This window comes from Cavia porcellus, unplaced genomic scaffold (assembly GCF_034190915.1).
Source record: "Cavia porcellus strain 051 isolate PalLab524CR breed Dunkin Hartley unplaced genomic scaffold, mCavPor4.1 scaffold_15, whole genome shotgun sequence".
NCBI classification, from domain to species: domain Eukaryota; kingdom Metazoa; phylum Chordata; class Mammalia; order Rodentia; family Caviidae; genus Cavia; species Cavia porcellus.
The window spans coordinates 31,568,437-31,586,850 of record NW_026947498.1 but is presented as its reverse complement, the minus strand read 5'-3'; positions in this window follow the sequence as shown (position 1 = coordinate 31,586,850).

Below are 18,414 nucleotides of genomic sequence, written 5' to 3'. Positions count from 1 at the left end.
TCCTAAAAACAGTGTTTCATCCTTCACCAATTCTTACTGAAATAAACTTTGGGAAAATAATAAAGAGAACAAATGAAGATTTGTGGATTTTTCTTGGAGCTGTCTTTGTTGGTGCTGCTGTTGTTGTCATTGTTATTGTTGTTCTAACTTTTCTGTACAAGTTTTCTCTTCATATAAAGTCACATAGCAATTACAACTTCATATTGAAGCCACTCAGAGACATATTAGACTATGGTTTTCTTTTTGCTGTCAAGAAATTGCTGCCTTAAACTTTCTTAAAAATATACTGCTCCTTTCCTTTACACTGTTCTATTATTTTATGGTGTTGTGGAAAGATCTTATTTCTTATTTTAAGAAAATTCCCAGGAAAACTATTAAAGCACATATACATCCAAAACAAGCCTGGAAAATTCACAATGTTTATTCTAACACACACTCCTACCCTATTAGGCACATGCTTTCAAGATCTTTATGATTGTTTGAATACTGTTGGCAATGCAAACTATTATTTTTGCTTCCTATGCATGCTATTCTCTTAATTGGTAATTAAGCACATTATTAAACAAGTTACCAAGAAGAGACATTTTATTTTCACCAATTATTCTTTCACAATACTGAGTGATTTTCAAAAGTGAAGATCTTTCTTTTCTCATCAATTTTTGGTATGAAATCATATATTAATTTCGTGAATACAAGGTTTAGAAAAAATGGGACTGCAATGGTAAATATGTGAATCACTAACATCTCACTCAGAAGGTTAAATGAAAGAGGTTGTAGCTGAGAAATGGTAACTGATGGCTTATCAGTCCAAGACTTTTTGGGTTATAATGAAAACATTTTGAAATTGCAGGTATGACTGTGGGTATACTGAGTACCCATGAATTAAGTTAAAGGGCAAAAATTTGTGATACTTGAATTATAACTCAAAAATGCTGTCATTTAAAAATAAACAAAAGCAAAGAAATAAACAAATCAATTAGATAACATAAAAAACTGACTATATGTTTGATGTAGAAGAGAAAAAATCAACAACAGATTCATTGAATGATATGGTGATGGAAGGGAGGTACAAGAGTGTGACACAGAGAGGGCAAATGGATATAATATTGTCTTGGCTGCTGGGAAAATTTTTAGATAGAATTTAAGAAATATTGAGGAGTCTCATTAACAGGGTTTATGCAAAGAGGAAATAAATCTAGACATCTTCCAAAAGGAAATTTTATGCAAAATTTAAAAATAGAGGTGCCGTTGAAATAAGTGACATTGTCATATAGATTTTTGCAGGCACAAATAAGATACTTAATACTTTAGGTATTGGGAATTTTCTTGCAAACTTATTTTATATATGCTTGTATAGTGGAATTTTGCTATATGTCATTTGTCATGAGTTCTAATATTTTTTGTATGTGTAAATGTATGCATTCTTAAATAATATGCTTCTTTTCTGACCATTGAACATCATTTTGGTCTTTATTTTTTCTAAATATTTGTGAAGACTTATCCTAGTATTTTAAGAATTAATGATGCTGAAATGAAGAATATTAATATTTTATTTTGTATGAACTATAACCTTAAAGTATTTAGAAAAATTTATTAATTATAACTTTTTCTTCATTAAGACCACCTTTATTCTTTTAAATGTGAAGCCTACCGTTGATAAAAGCTCTATGAAATCTCAGAAAAGAGAAATCTCAATTGGAAACAAACTCTAAGAGGAAAATAACAAAGGGAACTAGAATTAGGGACACAGTGAATCCTATAATTCTTAGTTGTAGATATAAGGACTTTTTTATTTTCGCATTTCAGTTTCAAGAATATCTAATAAATGTGCATGTCAAGCTGCAAGATATAGGATTTGATTGTTGGAAGACAAAATTGATAACCTCAGTACACACACCTCATCTTTTCTATTTCTTTCTCTTTCTGGCTCACTATTACCCAAACTTCTATAAGTTAGTTATATATTGTACCATTCTACAAATGTAGCTTCCAAGAAAAAGTGGCATATCATACTTTATGATTTTTTGTTTTGCTAAGAACATGAAATTTTCTAAGGGTCTAAGATAAATTTTCTCAAGAATTCTTCTAAAAATATTAAAACATGATAAGCAATTTCACACAATTCATTGCAGGATTAATATCATCAATCTTACTCATTTTTCATTTTTTAAGCAATTATTTTAAAGTCAGAGCTACTTAGTTTTCCTTTGTTAATTCATTAGAAATTACCTATTTTAATGATTGTGAAAATCAATTATCAGAAGCAATCATTTTAACAAGTCTAGCGACAGTGTTTAGTGTACTTCATTTCTATCGGTAGTAAGATCACTGAAGAGGGTAACAGTCTCATGCGCTCCAGATGTGTTAGTGCATATCTGCAATCTAAGTCCTTAGCAGGCTGAAACAGTAAGCTTATTGTGAATTTGAAGCCAGCCTGAGATACACAGAAAGTTGAAGGCCAGCCTGAAGTACAAGGTAAAACTGTCTCAAAAAACAAAACAAACAAAAATGTAAATCATACTATATGCAGATTAAATCATTTCAAACTTCTGTTGAAGATTTGAACCATTATTTTCAGCATTAACTATGCCTAAGCTGTCTAATGCTAGGAAACTTTATTTTCTTCATCTAAAATATACTCTAGGTTGCACAGGTGATATTGGACAATGGAACATTATCGAGTCCTGACCTAGTTCCCCTAACTCCCAAAGAGTGTATGGCAGAGATTTAAATAAAATGAGACAAGTGATTTGATGTTAGGGCTCCAGGAGGATCAAAACCCTTTAATTGAGCTCAAGACTCCAAGGTCTAAGCCAAAGAATTCTCTGGACTGTCCACAGAGAATTAGGTCCAACAACAATGGGCAGGGAAACTGAGGAACGCACAGGCAATGAGCAGGACCTTGGGTGTCACTTCAAGTACATCTCCGAGTAATGAATCAAGTCAATTCAGTATAACTGTCTTATGATGAAGACATGGTAAAAGTGAGACAGTAGGCATAATTTCTGCAGCTGCAGTCTCTATCTACTTATTTGATATTTGAGCCAAGTGTCCGCAGCTATGGCCTTATGTTGTCTTTTGAGTTATCTCTGGCCTCACAGACCACTACAGGCCTCAGTCAGGACCAGTGATCCATAGAGGTTCACTTACTATGAATCAGCTTCCATTGCCAGACAAGTGACTGAGGCCTAGGACAGAATCACAGATAAACATAGAAAAACTGTTAGTTAATTTTAAGTCCTGCACAGAACCGCTTCATAGTGGTCTCCAGATGAACATTTTCTAGTGTTTCTAGTTGTGCCTTTCAGATCCCAGTCTGAAAAATGCTTCCCCTGATCTTCACTGTACTCAAATTGACCATGCAATCACTACAATGCCTAGCCTCAGACTTTCTGTCTCTGTATCCAGTTCTCTGATTCAGAAAATCTCAATTTCCCAAACTTTTAGATATTTTTGAAGAATAAGTAATTCCTCAATCTAATATCTTTGAAGAATAAGTAATTACTAACTCTGAGAATAAGTAATTTTAAAAAACTTTAATTGACCTTCCCCAGTCAACTCTGTAAGATCTGGAAGCTACTCATTCCTACACAATACTGATTTTTAAGTACTGTCATTCATTTTTTCTGGTCCCTCAAATTTTGTATATCGAGGACTTAACTCTCAATGGGGTGATATTTGGAAATGTAGTCTTTGGAAAATAATTATATTTTGATGGGATCATGGGAGCTTAGGCCGTTTGATGGGACTAGGGCCTTTGAAAAGGGAACAGAGCCCCTCCCTGCTTTCGGAAACATAACCCCAAGGCCTTTTTGCTGAAGGCCAGGAAGAATAGCTGTACCAAGAGCTGAATGCACAGATATTATATTATGCTTCTAAACTCTAACTGCAGACAAAATTGGTTGTTTCACATAGAGAACACACTTTATCACAGCAACCTGCGGAGATTAAAATACCCACTTTGAAATGTTCACACATATTAAAAGTTTTTAATAACTGCTCAAAATTGATTTTCATTTAATTTGTCTCTTTCCTGAGGAATTGGTGCCTAGGAATATTTTGAGAAATTTAGACTTTTTTGAAGATCCTTCATGAGATCTCGTTATTGCTGTTGCTGGAAATTCAGACGAGTTTCACCTTGCTTGCCATTCTGCCTTTTTGTTTTACTTAAGCATTTATGTGATTATCATTTAATGTAATTGTTGATAAAAATCATCTTTCATTTTTGTATTTACTCCTTTTATTTATTAATTTATTTTGATTGCTAAGATATTTTAAATTGAGGCAATAACATTAGATTTGTTTCACAGTGGAAGCTGTTCTTTTCATTTCTCACCACAGGAAAGCAATAAACACATGTCACTTAAAATGCCCATGTAAATCTGATGTTGTGTTTGCTTAACTTCCCATTCTCCCAACCATTTTTATACTTAGAGTCATTTCCAAAGAAGTGTTGTTAAATTTTATTTTTAAAAGAATATTTGAAATAAGCAAATTTAGGTGCCGTAGGACATAAATGTTAGATCCCCATCATAAACAAGCTGCATAGTTAGATTTATCTAAAAGAATCACTTCATAAGATTATTTAAATAACTAGCAATAATTTTCTTCTGCAAGATGAGTTACTGTGTGTGTGTGTGTGTGTGTGTGTGTGTGTGTGTGCCATGCGTATATATTTGAAGATTTCAGAATGTGCATTTTACATCTAAGCATTCTCTTTCTCTTGCTGTGGGAAAATAGTTAAACTTCCTAACCATAATTCTGTATTTGTCTAAGATCGGTTCCTGTGTAGTTCTTCTTCATCTGCATGAGTATGCATACATGCACATAAGTCTGTGTTTATCCATTTATTTTTCTGGAGTATTCTGAATATTAGTTGATCAATTTTTATTGTTAGAGATATAATCTAGGGATATAAGGTCATCGTACATTTGGGATTTTAAAAAATGAATGAAAATTACTGTGCTTATTTCATTTGCTTGAAAAAGTCTGTTGGAAAAACAATTCAGCTATTGTGCAAATGGGTAGTTAATGAGTATTTACTCATTTAAATAACTTATTTTATAGTTACTTATTTTACTGAGGAAAGTGTGATTCTGACATCACTTAAAGAGTATTTACACTTAATTTTATGCACGTTGGTAACATTAATCAAAGATATTCTATTCCAGATACATACATGAATATATGGATAATTTAAGATTGCTTTCCCATTTAAAATTTGTCTAACATTAATATCAGTCCATATACAATACAAAGATTAAACTTTTTTTGATTCAATCTTAATGTTTCCTATATTGAATATATAAGTGAGTTGTTATTGTTTTCACAAGATTGTAAATAAAAAATTATATGTCTAACAGATAAGGAGAGTTTTTTAAAAGAGTTATTCTAATGAATAAATCTTTAATATTACAAATATGAGTTTTAGTGGCAATATAAATTATAATTTTCAGAATTATAAATAATTTTATGACAGACTAATATTAAATTCAGTTAGTTAATAATCAAGTCAATTAGGATTTTCAAAGTAAGAAAAAACTGTAAAAAATTGTAATTGTTATAAACTGGTTTTTATTTTTTATTTGTTTGTTAATATTTTCAGTATTGAGGACTAAATCCAGGAACTTCAGGTTAAACCACAGTACCAGAATTATATTTTTTATTTTGAGACAGGTTGTCCATAAGTCACTATTTTTCAGACTGAGTTTGAATTTGAGATTTTCTTGCCTCAACCTCCTGGAGTACTAAAAACTAATCTTTTTTAAAAAAAAATCTTTTTTCCATAACTTGCAAAATGCGCAAACATGAAGATTTCAGAATGTGCATTCTACATCTAAGCATTCTCTTTCTCTTGCTGTGGGAAAATAGTTAAACTTCCTAACCATAATTCTGTATTTGTCTAAAATCAGGTGTATGTGTATGCATTTCTGGTCAATTTAAAATTAGTAAAGTTGATTTAAAAATATATGTTTACTAATAAAAACAATCAGCAATTTTGTTATTTTTAAACTTTCTAGTTTTTTCCAAAATAAATAAATAGGTTAATTAATAAAGCAATATTATAGATGTGAATATATAAAATAATTGTGAGTTGTCTTAAAATCATTACAATTTAGTATAATGAAAATTTCATATAAATAGGCATGGTTTCATTTGATATGTTGATATAGTTATGTTTTAAATCTAGGTTTCTGTTTTATGAACAAATATTTCATGACTTTTACTTGACTTAATATAAGCAGACAGCATAATATGGACAAGGGGTGCCAAACATGGTGGCAACAAATGTAACCCCACTACTCAGTAGGCTGAGGCAGGAGAATCACTTCCAAGATGATGGTGAGCCTGAGCTACACACTGAGTTAAAGTCTGAACTACCTAATGAGAACTATGTGTCAAAAAACATAAATTAACAAACCAGCAATAACAACAACAAAAAATTGACAAGTGGTAATAAGTAAAGGTTTGTTTTTTTTATTGCTAAACATTACTTGACAGTGCAAAAATACAGTGTAAATTTCTTTCTGTAAACTAAAAGATAAAACTCTGGAGAAATAAAAGAAACTTTTTTTAAAATTTAACTTAATAGTCTAGTGCAATTTCTTAATATTTATTTCTCACAGGCGATACTCATGTAGTGTTACTTTCTGACATGCAAGTTTATTTAAAGGAAAAAAGCAAAACAGTAAAAGGTACAAATAATAATATAGAATTTCAAAAAAATAAAGTAAGAAATCACTATTTAATAGATTGCATATTGTCATCTTAGAAATAGTTGATAAAGTTACAAAATTAAGCATACAAAGCAGACATTCAAACAATGAGACTGCAACAGTTGTTTCAATGATCCAACAAAAACTTAGTAACACCATCATGTATCTTACATACCTAAACACACATGCAGTAGTGTCCTTTAGAGCACTTTCTTTTCCTATCTTTTGTACAATAACATTTGCACATTTTGGGTTTTATTACTCCCACAGCTCTTAATATTTTTTTTGGAAGAGAATAAAATCAAATGTGACAAAACAAAGCAGAAGGTCAAAACAAAGGATGGACATAGTACATGATGTAAACACAGAATACAAAGTAATCAACAATGGTTATCATAATGCCTCTTGCTACTTTAAAAAGAATTGCCTATATCATCCAGTATAATAAAACTGAACAAAACAGTACAGAACAAAACCAATAAAACCTAAACATTGGAGACATTACTGAACTTCAAAGGAAGATAATAGTCAAACTAGAATGGGCATCATAGTGAATCTTATTGCCGTCAAAGTAGTTGCCTATACCCTCAAAATTGATAATATCAAGCAGAACAGAATAGAGTAAAATCAGTCAAAACAAATGGTGAGAGCAATCCAGGGTTTCAAACTGAGTTAATAGGAAATCAAAAAAGTTAGTATAATATATCCTGCTAATTTTTAAAAATTTCCCCTTAATTAAAATATAATTGAAAAATAAATAAATTTTAAAAATGGGGGAGATTGAGATAGAAGAGGACATAACATAACAATACAGGTCAGAACAGAACAATTTAAGCAACATAGGGTTTCACCACAAGATAACCCAACTTAATAGTAGTTACATACTGTCTCTTTCCTTGCAATATTTGAATATAACTTCATATACTACAGCATCCAACATATCAAGACAGTGTGAAAACATCCAAGAGGATGAAAGTATTAAAAATATTTAGAACCAGCTAACAGAAAAGGAACAATCATTTCTATACTATCTCTTTGCCTATAAAATTTTTTGTTAATACTATCAGATATAATAAAATCCAATAACATACAACATGATAAAAGCAATGGAGACTGAAGAATAACAGTTTGATGGGACGTCAAAACAAGATGACATTAAATCAGCACTATCTATTATGATGTCTTGTTTTCTTCAAAATAGGTGTTTGTATCATCACAGACAATAATATCAAACAGCCCAGAATAAAACCAATCCAATTAATGAGTGAAAACTTTATAAGGCTTCAAAGCCATATAATAGGGAATTGTGATTACCACATACTTTTATGTATTTGTAACATTTCTTATACTAGGGAAACTATTCGGTATTGATACATGTGAGTTTGATTTATTTCAATTATGAATATGGTCTCAAGTGCCACCCTTTTATTTATAAATATCTCAGTGTGTTCCTTCTTTATAGCTGAGTAGTGCTCCATTGTATAAAAATACCACAACTTTTTAAATCCATTCCTCAATTGATGGACACTTAGGTTGTTTCCAAGATCTCGCTATTACAAATTGTGCTGCTATAAACATGGGTGCACATATATCACTGTGGTAATATGATTTCAGTTATTCTGGGAATATGCCTAGAAATGGAATAGCTGGAACAAATGGGACTTCAAATCCCAGCTTTTTGAGAAATCTCCAGACGACCTCCACAATGGTTTCACCAGTCTACACTCCCACCAACAGTGCAGGAGAGTTCCTTTTTCCCAATTGGCCTCTCCAGCATTTGTTGTTGTTGATTTTCTGCATCCTGGCCATTGTTTCGGAAGTGAGATACAATCTCAGTGTGGTTTTAATTTGCATTTCTCTAATGAGTAATGATGATGAATGTTTTTTCATGTATTTAATTGCCTTTTGTATTTCTTCATCTGAGAAGTGTGCATTCATCTCAGATGCCCATTTTTGGATTGTATCATTGAATTTTTGGGGCCTGATTATTTAAAATTCTTTATATGTTTTAGACAGAAGTCTTTTGCCTGAAGGACAGTTCACTAAGACTTTTTCCCAGTTTGTGGGTTTTCTTTTCACAGTGCTGGAGTTTCTTTTGACATGCAGAACTTTTTCATAAGAGGTGATCCCAGTTATTGATTATGGTAAGTATTTCCTGTGCAGTTTGAGTCCTGTTCATAGCCACCCATATGTCTTCAAGATTTTTACCCAATTTGTCTTCCAATAGATTTAGTGTTTCTGTTTTAACATTCAGATCTTTGATCCATTTAGATTTTAATTTAGTACATGGTGATAGGCATGGGCCTAGTTTAATTTTCAGCATATGGGGAGCCAGTTTTTCCAACACCATTTATTAAAGAGACTGTTATTCTTCCAGTGAACATGTTTTGCCCCTTTATCAAAGATAATGTGGTTGAGTTTGTTTGTTTCTAATCTTTTCCATTGATCTTCAGCTCTGTTTTGATTCCAGTACCATGCTGATTTTACTACGGTTGCTTTGTAGTATAACTTCAAGTCAGGGATTGTGATGCCTCCAGCCTTGCCTTTGCTGCTTAAGCTGTCTTTGCTATTCTAGGTCTCTCTCTCTCTCTCTCTCTCTCTCTCTCTTTTTTTTTTTTTTTTTTTTTTTTTTTTTGTCTTTTTTCCTTTTTATCGGTACCGGGAATTGAACTCACGACTGCCTGCTTGCAAGGCAGGCACTTATGCCGCGGAGCTAAATCCCCAGCCCCATATTCTAGGTCTCTTCTAACTCCAGATGAATTTTAGGATTGATTTCTTGAGATTTATGAGGTATGTTGATGGTATTTTTATTGGGATTGCATCGAACCTGTATAACACTTTTTGGAGAATGGCCATTTTCACAATATTTATTCTTCCTATCCATGAGCAAGGGACATCTTTCCATTTTCTGAGAATGTCTTCAATTTTTTTTTCAAAGTGTTATAATTTTCCCCATATAGGTCTTTTTTATGAGAGCGATTTGTAAATATTTCATTTTTTTGGTTGCTAATGTGAAGAGTGTGGCTTCTCTTATTTCTGTGTGATTTTGTTGTTAGTGTATAGGAATGCTATTGATTTCTGAGTATTGATTTTGAATGCAGCTACATTACTGAATTTATTTATTATATCTAAGAGTCTTTCAATGGAGTTTTGGGGGTTTTCTATGTAGAGTATCATGTCATCTGCAAATAATGACAATTTAACTTCTTCTTTTCCTATCTTTATCCCTTTTATTTCTTTCTCTTGTCTAATTGCTCTGGCTCATATTTCCAGTACTAAATTAAATAGGGGCAGTGATAAGGGACATCCTGTCTTGTGCTTGATTTTAAAGTGAAGGCCTTCAATTTTTGGCCATTTAGTATGATACTGGCTGTTGGTTTGTCATAGATTGCCTTTATTATATTGAGGTAAAGACCGTCTATTCCAATTTTCTGTAAAGTTCTTATCATAAATGAATGTTAGATCTTATCAAAGGTTTTTCTGCATCTATAGCAATGATCATGTGTTTCTTATTTTTGGCTTTATTGATATAGTGGATTACATCTATTTGTTTACATATGTTGAACCATCCCTGCATGCCTGGAATGAATCCCACTTGGTCATGGTGTATAATCTTCTTGATGATTTGCTGTGTCCTATTTGCCAATATTTTATTGAGGATTTTTGCATCTGTGTTCATTAAGGAGATTGGTGTGTCATTATCTTTTTTAATTGGGTCTTTCTCAGGTTTTGGTATTAGAGTAACATTTGCTTCCAGGAATGTCTTAGGAAGGATTGCTTCCCTATCAATTTCATTAAAGAATTTGAGGAGTGTTGGCCTTAAGTCTTCTTTGTATTTCTTGTAGAATGCTGCAGTGAATCTGTCTGGACCTGAGCTCTTCTTTGTAGGTAAGGACTTAATAACATTTTTAATTTCATTAACAGAAATTGGGTTATTCAGCACTTTTACATCTTCTTGACCTAGGTTTGCTACTACATATGTTTTCTAGGAATCTTCCTATTTCATCTGTGTTACCAAATCTTTGAGAGTAGATTTTTCAAAATAATGATCTTCTGTATTTCTATAGAGTCTGTAGTGATTTCACCTTTTTCATTTCTTATTGCATGAATTTGAGCTTTTTCTTGCTTTTTAAATAAAGTTGGCTAAGGGCTTATCAATTTTATTTATTCTTTCAAAGAACCAACTCCTTGATTCATTGATTCTTTGCATTATTTTCTTAGTCTCTATTGCATTGATTTCTGATGTTATTTTTATAATTTCCTCTCTTCTTTTGCCTTTGGCTTGACTTGCTCTTCTTTTTCTAGATGTTTGAGGTATAATATCAGATTATTTATTTGTAATCATTCTGTTTTCCTGATGTGGGAACTCAGTACAATAGATTTTCTTCTGAGGATAGTTGTGTTTATATTTTCTTTTGTTTGTAGGTATTGTTTTAATTTCTTCTTTAATTTCCCCAGTGACCCACTGATTACTCAAGAGTGTGTTATTCTGTTTCCATGCATTTGTAGGATTTTTGCAGTACCTTTTATCATTAATTTCTAATTTCATAGCACTATGATCCATTAACATGCAAGGGATAATTTCAACACTTTTTCATTTATTTAAATATGTTCTGTGAGCTAATATATGGTCTATTTTAAATAATGACTCATGTACTGCTGAGAAGAATGTGTATTGTGACTTTGTTGCATGTAACACTCTGTATATGTCTATCAAGTCCATTTGTTCACAGGTGTGATTCAGTTCTGTTTTTTCTTTGGTGATTTTATGTCTGGTTGATCTGCCCCTTGGTGTCAATTGTGTGGTAAGGTCTCCTGTTATAATTGTGTTACTGATAATTTGGTTTTGTATTTCTGTTAATAGTTGTTTTATATAACTGGGTGTTCTGGAATTTGATGCATATATATTTAAGGTAATTAACTCTTCCTCTTGAAGTTTTCCCCTAACAGTATGTAGTGACCTTCTTTTTCTCTTCGGATCATTATTGGTTTAAAGTTCACATTGTCTGCAAACAGAATGGCTACTACTGCTTTTTTGGGGGGTGGGTTCCTGTTGTGTGAAGTATTGTTTTCCAACCTTTGACTTTCATTCTGTGAGTATCCTTTTGGGTTAGATGGGGTTCTTGTAGACAGCATATGGTTGGATTTTGTTTCTTGATGCATACTACCACTCTGTTTCTTTTAATTAGTGCATTGAGACCATTTACATTAATGGTTATAATTGTTATATGCTGGTTTATTGTTGACATGTTATCCTCTACTGTTGCATTTTTATCTTTCTGTTCTGTTTAATTGTCTGCTTTGCTTAGTGTTGTTTTCCTAAGTGTATCTAAAGTGTCTTTCAATATTATTTGCAAGTTTGGCTTGGTGATCATGAAGTTCTTCAGCTATTCTTTGTCATTGAAGTATCTTTTTTATCCATCAATTTTGAAGGCCAGTTTTTCAGGATACATCAGTCTAGGCTGGAAATCTTTTTCCTTTACGATCTGGAATGCTTCACTCCATTTTCTTCTTGACTTTATTGTTTGTGCTGAGAAGTCTGCTGTGATTCTAATAGGTTTTCCTTTATAAGTGATCTGTCTTTTCTCTCTGAAAGCTTTGAATATTGTATTTTCATTTTGGATATTTGGGATAGTGATTATTATATGTGTGTGTGTAGTTTTATTTTGGTTTTGACTATTTGGAGTTCTATATGATTCACTGATCCTGATGTTGGTTTCTGATCTCATATTTAGGAAATTTACAGCTATTACTTATCTAAATATCCTCTTGACAGCCTTTATGTTGTCCCCATCTTTTTCATTAATCCCTATCATTCTTATGTTGTTTTTCTTTGCATCATCTTGCAGTTGTTGAATTGTTATTTCCTGATTCCTTGTTATTTTTAAAAGATCTTTCCTTTCCTGTTCACTAGCTGCAATCTTGTCTTCGAAGTCTGAAATTCTATCTTCACCTTCATTGAAGTGGTTTTTGCAGCTTTCAATGGAATTTTTTGATTTTTTGTATATCTCTGTGCATCTGCTTTCTGTATTCTGTTTGTTTCTTATATTGCTCATCCAGGGATTCTCTTTTGTTTAGTTTCCCCAATTTTTTAATTGTGTCTTCTTTAGATATGCTCTGCATGTCCTTCATTTCTGTTATCATTTCTTGTTTTACCTGGGAGTTTATGTCTAGCTTAAATTCCTTGAAGGGCATTGCTTCTTTATTTCATGTGTATGGCATATATTTTCTTCTACGTACTTTGCCCCTAAGGTTTCTTTGGATGGGCTGGAATTTTGAGATTGTAATTTGGTCTTTTATCTTGTCATTTTCTTATATTTCTCCATTGCAAGTGTTTTAAGTGTTATTCCAAGGCTTCTCCAGGCTCTGTTGGAGATCCTCTTCTATGCCGCCAGCTCTTGGGACTCTGGCCACCCAGCTCCTCGGATTGAGAGAGGGTCACTGGGTGTGGGGCATGCTGGCTCAAGCTCAGCCCCCAGAACTGATGGTGCCCGCTCACCCAGAATTCCAGAGTCCTCCGAGCATAGCCAGGAGTGGGGAGGCTGCCCAGGCCCATTCAGGACCTGCTGTGCTGGTCCAGTGCGCCAGAAAGCCACAAAGTTCTTTTTGGCCGAGTGAGGCCCCAAGCTAGTTGGATTCAGGGGAAAGTGTGCAGGCTACCTACACCAGGCCACCCAGCCTCTGGAACTGATGGCGCCCTCTTGCCTGCTCAGAACTCCAGAGTCTGCCAAGCTCTGCCAGGAGCGGGGAGGCAGCTGCAGGCCCACTCAGGACCTGCCACACTGGTCCAATGCACTGCGAAGCCACAAAGTTCCCTGTCCAGGGAAGAGCAAAAGTCCCAAAGTAGTTGGACTCAGGGGAAAGTGTGCGGGGCACTTACACCAGGCCAACCAGGCTCTGGAACCAATGGCACCCACTTGCTTGCTTAGAACTGTAGAGACTGCCAAGCAAGCTTTTTCTTGTATTTATAAGCAGCAGTCTCATACTTACACTGCTAGAATTTTAAATGCTTCTATATACAGTTGATATCTAAAGACATGATTGCAGGCAAAGCCATCACTGAAAATCAAAGCACCAAATCTTAGCCATTTTCCAAAATTTTAGCTTTCAAAAGATCTTCCCAGCCCCGATCCCTCAATGCAAATCAAGTAACTAACACTTGTTAAATTGTGGTCTCTTCCTTCTGTTTCAGTATTCTGAAACATGATTCTGAATTCATGATTGAGATAACTAACACTTTTTTTTTTCACTTTCCAAGAATTTGAACATGAACATTCTCAGTACAAACCTGAACATTGATCCTCCTCAACCAGCTTTATAAATCTTCGTAATATTTGGTGCCTGTGGAGCATCCATTTTAAGCTGTTTCCATTTTTTCTGCATTCTTCATATATACATGAGTTAATAGTTTTGATTGTTATTTTTTTACTATATTACTCACCTTAAAGAAGTTTTCTAATGAAAAATATAATTTCAAATTCTTTAGCATAACAGAAACTTTGAAACATATCTTTTATTAATAGAAATGATACTGAGACCAAAACATAGCTAGGAAAGGGACCTAAGTAAAATAAGACCTGGGAAAATTAGAACATAAAGGCATAGAAGCTCACTGAAGCATACCATTGGAAGTTGGAGGGTAGGGGAATCCAGAAATTCATGTTCCTGATCAGAAACATAGCTAACTATTTTCCTTCAAAGAGCAAGGACCTGTTGTAACTGGGACCCTGGGAAGCTGAGATGCAAGGGACATCAACTCCTGGCATCAGAAGCCTACATAATAGAGTGAGTCACATTGTTTCTTTGTCTTCTTTTCAGATAATCACCAAAATAGCCCAATAATGTGCATATAACCACTGAACTTGGGCACCTTCTCAGCTTCCTTTCTCAGAGCTCATACAGGGTGGGAGATTTCTCTTTGTTCCCTCTTAATAAACTACACTTGGTTCATTCTCCACTGGTGAAAGCCTACCTACTTCATCAACCTTTGTCATCCTCAGGACAGGAGGCAAGAGAGAAAAGTGGTTACAGTACTACTTCCACCAATAACTAAAAAGCAAAATCATTATTTAATGTCTCCAGAGAAAGGAAAAAGTAGTAGGAAACTTAGGGAGTGTAAACAAATCACTGGTTAGCATGACAGAACAATGACAATATGAGAGTAAACTTATGAAGGCAGACTATTGTAAAAAAGAAAAAAAATACTGAGACTAAATTAAAAACAAAATTCATAGATTATTTTAGAAATCATGAATTATTATTTTATTAGTAATACTACATAAGATGGCTAATTTTGTCTTATCTCTAGATTGCCTGTGCATTTTTTAAATGAGTGGATAGGGAATTTAATGTCAAACTTCTAGAAACAAACCATGTCTTTCCTTTCATGTGGGCTTCTGAGATTAGGGTAGAAATAATAACAGAATTTTTTTCTCACTGTAATAGAGAAAATGTAAAAAATTGCAGTCTTGTCCCTGGACACCAAGTTTTGTAGTGTTGAGTAAAGGAATACCACATTTTTGAGAAAATGCCTAGATTCAGAAAATGGATTTATTTTTTTAAAAAGCTCAGGGTATTTTAGCAGAGAAAACTCCACAACACAGAAAGGCCAACCTTGCCTTGAGGGCACAGACCCATTAACACTTGCTCAGGAATTGTTCTCTTCCCTGGAGATCAGGCTTTGCAAAAAAAAAAAAAAAAAAAAAAAAAAATTGGTGAATTGGTGGTCATTAGTTCTTTGCATTTGTAAGAAAAGTTACCTCTGAACTTTATTCTTAATCCAATCCACTTGAGAGTCAGATCTCTTAAGTGGATTGACCTTTGGTCTTAAACCCAGAATCTATAAAACTGTATACTAGTTCAAGTTTTACACAGTTGGATCTGGTCTACCTAGAACTCTCGACTTCAAGGGGTAAATGAGTGTTAAAATTTCTTAAGGCAAATGATTTCTAAAGGATATCTTTTCATTATATGATACTCCAGAATATTATGGGAATCATTTTTGCTGTCTCTTTGTTTCACAGATCCATTGAATCACATATATAAGTGGGCTGAGATAATTCAAGTCAATTATTCAGATAGAGTGGTTGCAAGTTACAACTTAATTTTATGCTTGTATCATACTAAATATTTTGGGTTGTATGCTCTTCTTAGTACCCCTGTTTGGTTTTATTAATGTTGAAAATAAGGCTTACTGTGAATGCTTGGATAGGAAGTATTTGTTACCTGTAAATCACTTATAAAAGTCTCTTATGGCATCAGAATTTATGAAAGGAAGAAGAATTAATCAGAATGGAACAGGAAGAGAAGACTAAGTGATGCATTTCCATCCATAATGTTGATTCATCTCACGAAGAGCTCAAGGGCTGCAGGATGTTCAACCGGTGGAGACAGACACTCAGTGAATTGACTGTGATATTAAATGAGATAGATTCCTAATTGAAGTAATTACTGAGGAAAGTTGTCACAGCCACAGTATTACATAATTAACAAATACCATTTGTCTTATAAAATTGTACTATGTAGTAAATTGTTCATAACCCATAGATATACATTTGTTTGCATAGAAAATATTCAAGCCCAAAGTTGATTTTTTGCTATTCTAGTTAGTTCAATTCTTTCAGAAACTATGTTAGTGAAGATAGCAAATTAAAGCTGTGGAACCACTTTCCCTTCTTTCACCCAACACTCCAGAGCCAGTCCTTCTTTTGATGTCCTAAGAGAAACTCCAAACAAAAAATGTAATAACATACTCAGGAAATTTCTAAAGCTCAAGGCCAGAGCACATGCTTGTTAGACATCATAGCATGACTTAGTGACCTTTTCCCCTACTTGAAACTCATTAACTGTTCACACATAATGACTGCATGCCACGCATGTAATTTTAGCAGGGAATTATAAGAACCTCAGGCACACTAGTAACCCATGAGATGCACCCTGTCAATTAATTGGCTTTCCTTTTAAAATTTCCTTTGTTTTGTTTTGTTTTTACCTTGTCAATCAGGTTATCAATCATATTTAAAGAGATCTGATAGAGAAATAAAAAAGAGAGAGATTCAGTAAGAAATGCTCTAGGCTGGGCATGCATTTTTAGAAACTAAAACCTGACTGACTATTTTTTACCCTATTTTTCTTGCCACCCAGCACCACTTCTTTTCCCATTTGCACCACCTTTTTATTTCTGCTTTCACAAATCTGCTTGATTTGAGAAACCTTCTCCCACTCACTTCAATAAACATAGATACTTTTTATTTTATCATCAGGCATATATTTTTAATTCTTTGTTCATTGTACTAAGAATCTGGAAACTATCTCTCAGAAACCCATCAGGTAGTGTATCAATATAACTGCTTATTAGACTTATTTGTGGATTCCAAAAAATAAATACCTCCGTCAGCATTATTATTACAAGAAAAGTTAATCAATTCTTATTAATAAAAAAGAAAAAATGTCATGCAGGAACATAAATGCAAAAGTTTACAACAAAACGTAAGTCAAATCCACAAGACCTTAAATATTTTGCTATGTCAAGGTTCAAATGAATTTATCTTGAGAACTGTTGGTGGAATAGTTGAATATTAGATTTAGTGGACATATCTTCAGTATGATGTTTTCCAGAATTTTATTATTTTTATTTTAATGAATTTGACACAGCAGTTTTGGATTTTACCAAGTGTTGTAGCAAAGGCAGATTTATTTAGTTATTTATTATACTGGAAATTGGACTCAGAACCCTGTATCTGCCAGGCATGTGCTGTGCAATCGAGGTATATCCCTGACCCAGCGAAGTCAGATTTATCAGGGATGCAGGACATATATAAGCACTCAGAATATTGAAGAGTAGTGAAATTTTTATTATGCTGGTAGATCCAGAGAAATTCAGTGTTCCAAAGTCTGAACCCCTTGTATGATTTAGGAGAGTTGTTATATAGAGTTTGTGTTGGGAAAGGCTCAGCCAAAAAAGGTAGTTACTCACATCTGATTGATCTAGGCCAGCCTGGAAGTCAGATAACAAGGTGCTGGGAAGCAGATCATGGTAGAAAGGGCATGGAAAGATGCAGCAAGGTACAGACATTTGAATAACAGGGAGCTGTGAAGCAGATGGTACAGGAAATGGGAGGTCCAGAAAGGTGAAGTCACTGTTGTAATCTTGTGATTAAAAGATAGAACAAAGTAAGAACATAACTTTATCTGATGGGAGACACTCAGAGTTGAACATCTCGAGAGAAAAGAGGGCCCCATGGGCGTGGTTTATTTTTTCTGTCTCATGATTACAATTAAATCTTGGTTTGGCCGTGTAATTCATTCCATGCTTATTATAAAAAAAAATACTTGTATATCATACTAAATTCCACCATGATAATGATGAAAAGTCAAATGATTCATTCTAAAAATCACAAAATATTCATATAACATGATAATAATGCTACAATATAACAAAAAAGTGAAGAAAATATAGAATATAAAGAGAAATAAACTACTTTATTCGGACTTTTAAAAATCATCATGGCTTGTGTGAGACAGACTAAGAGAAATTATTTTGTGGGATGACTTTCACTAATGCTAAAGAAATCACTGATATATATTGGCTCAAATATTTTCTTTTTCTGTGATTTTAGCAAGGAACCTACCAAGTGACACTTGCTTCTGCCTCTTTTTGAGGATTTTATTGAAATGTAACATGGCAGTGCTGATACAG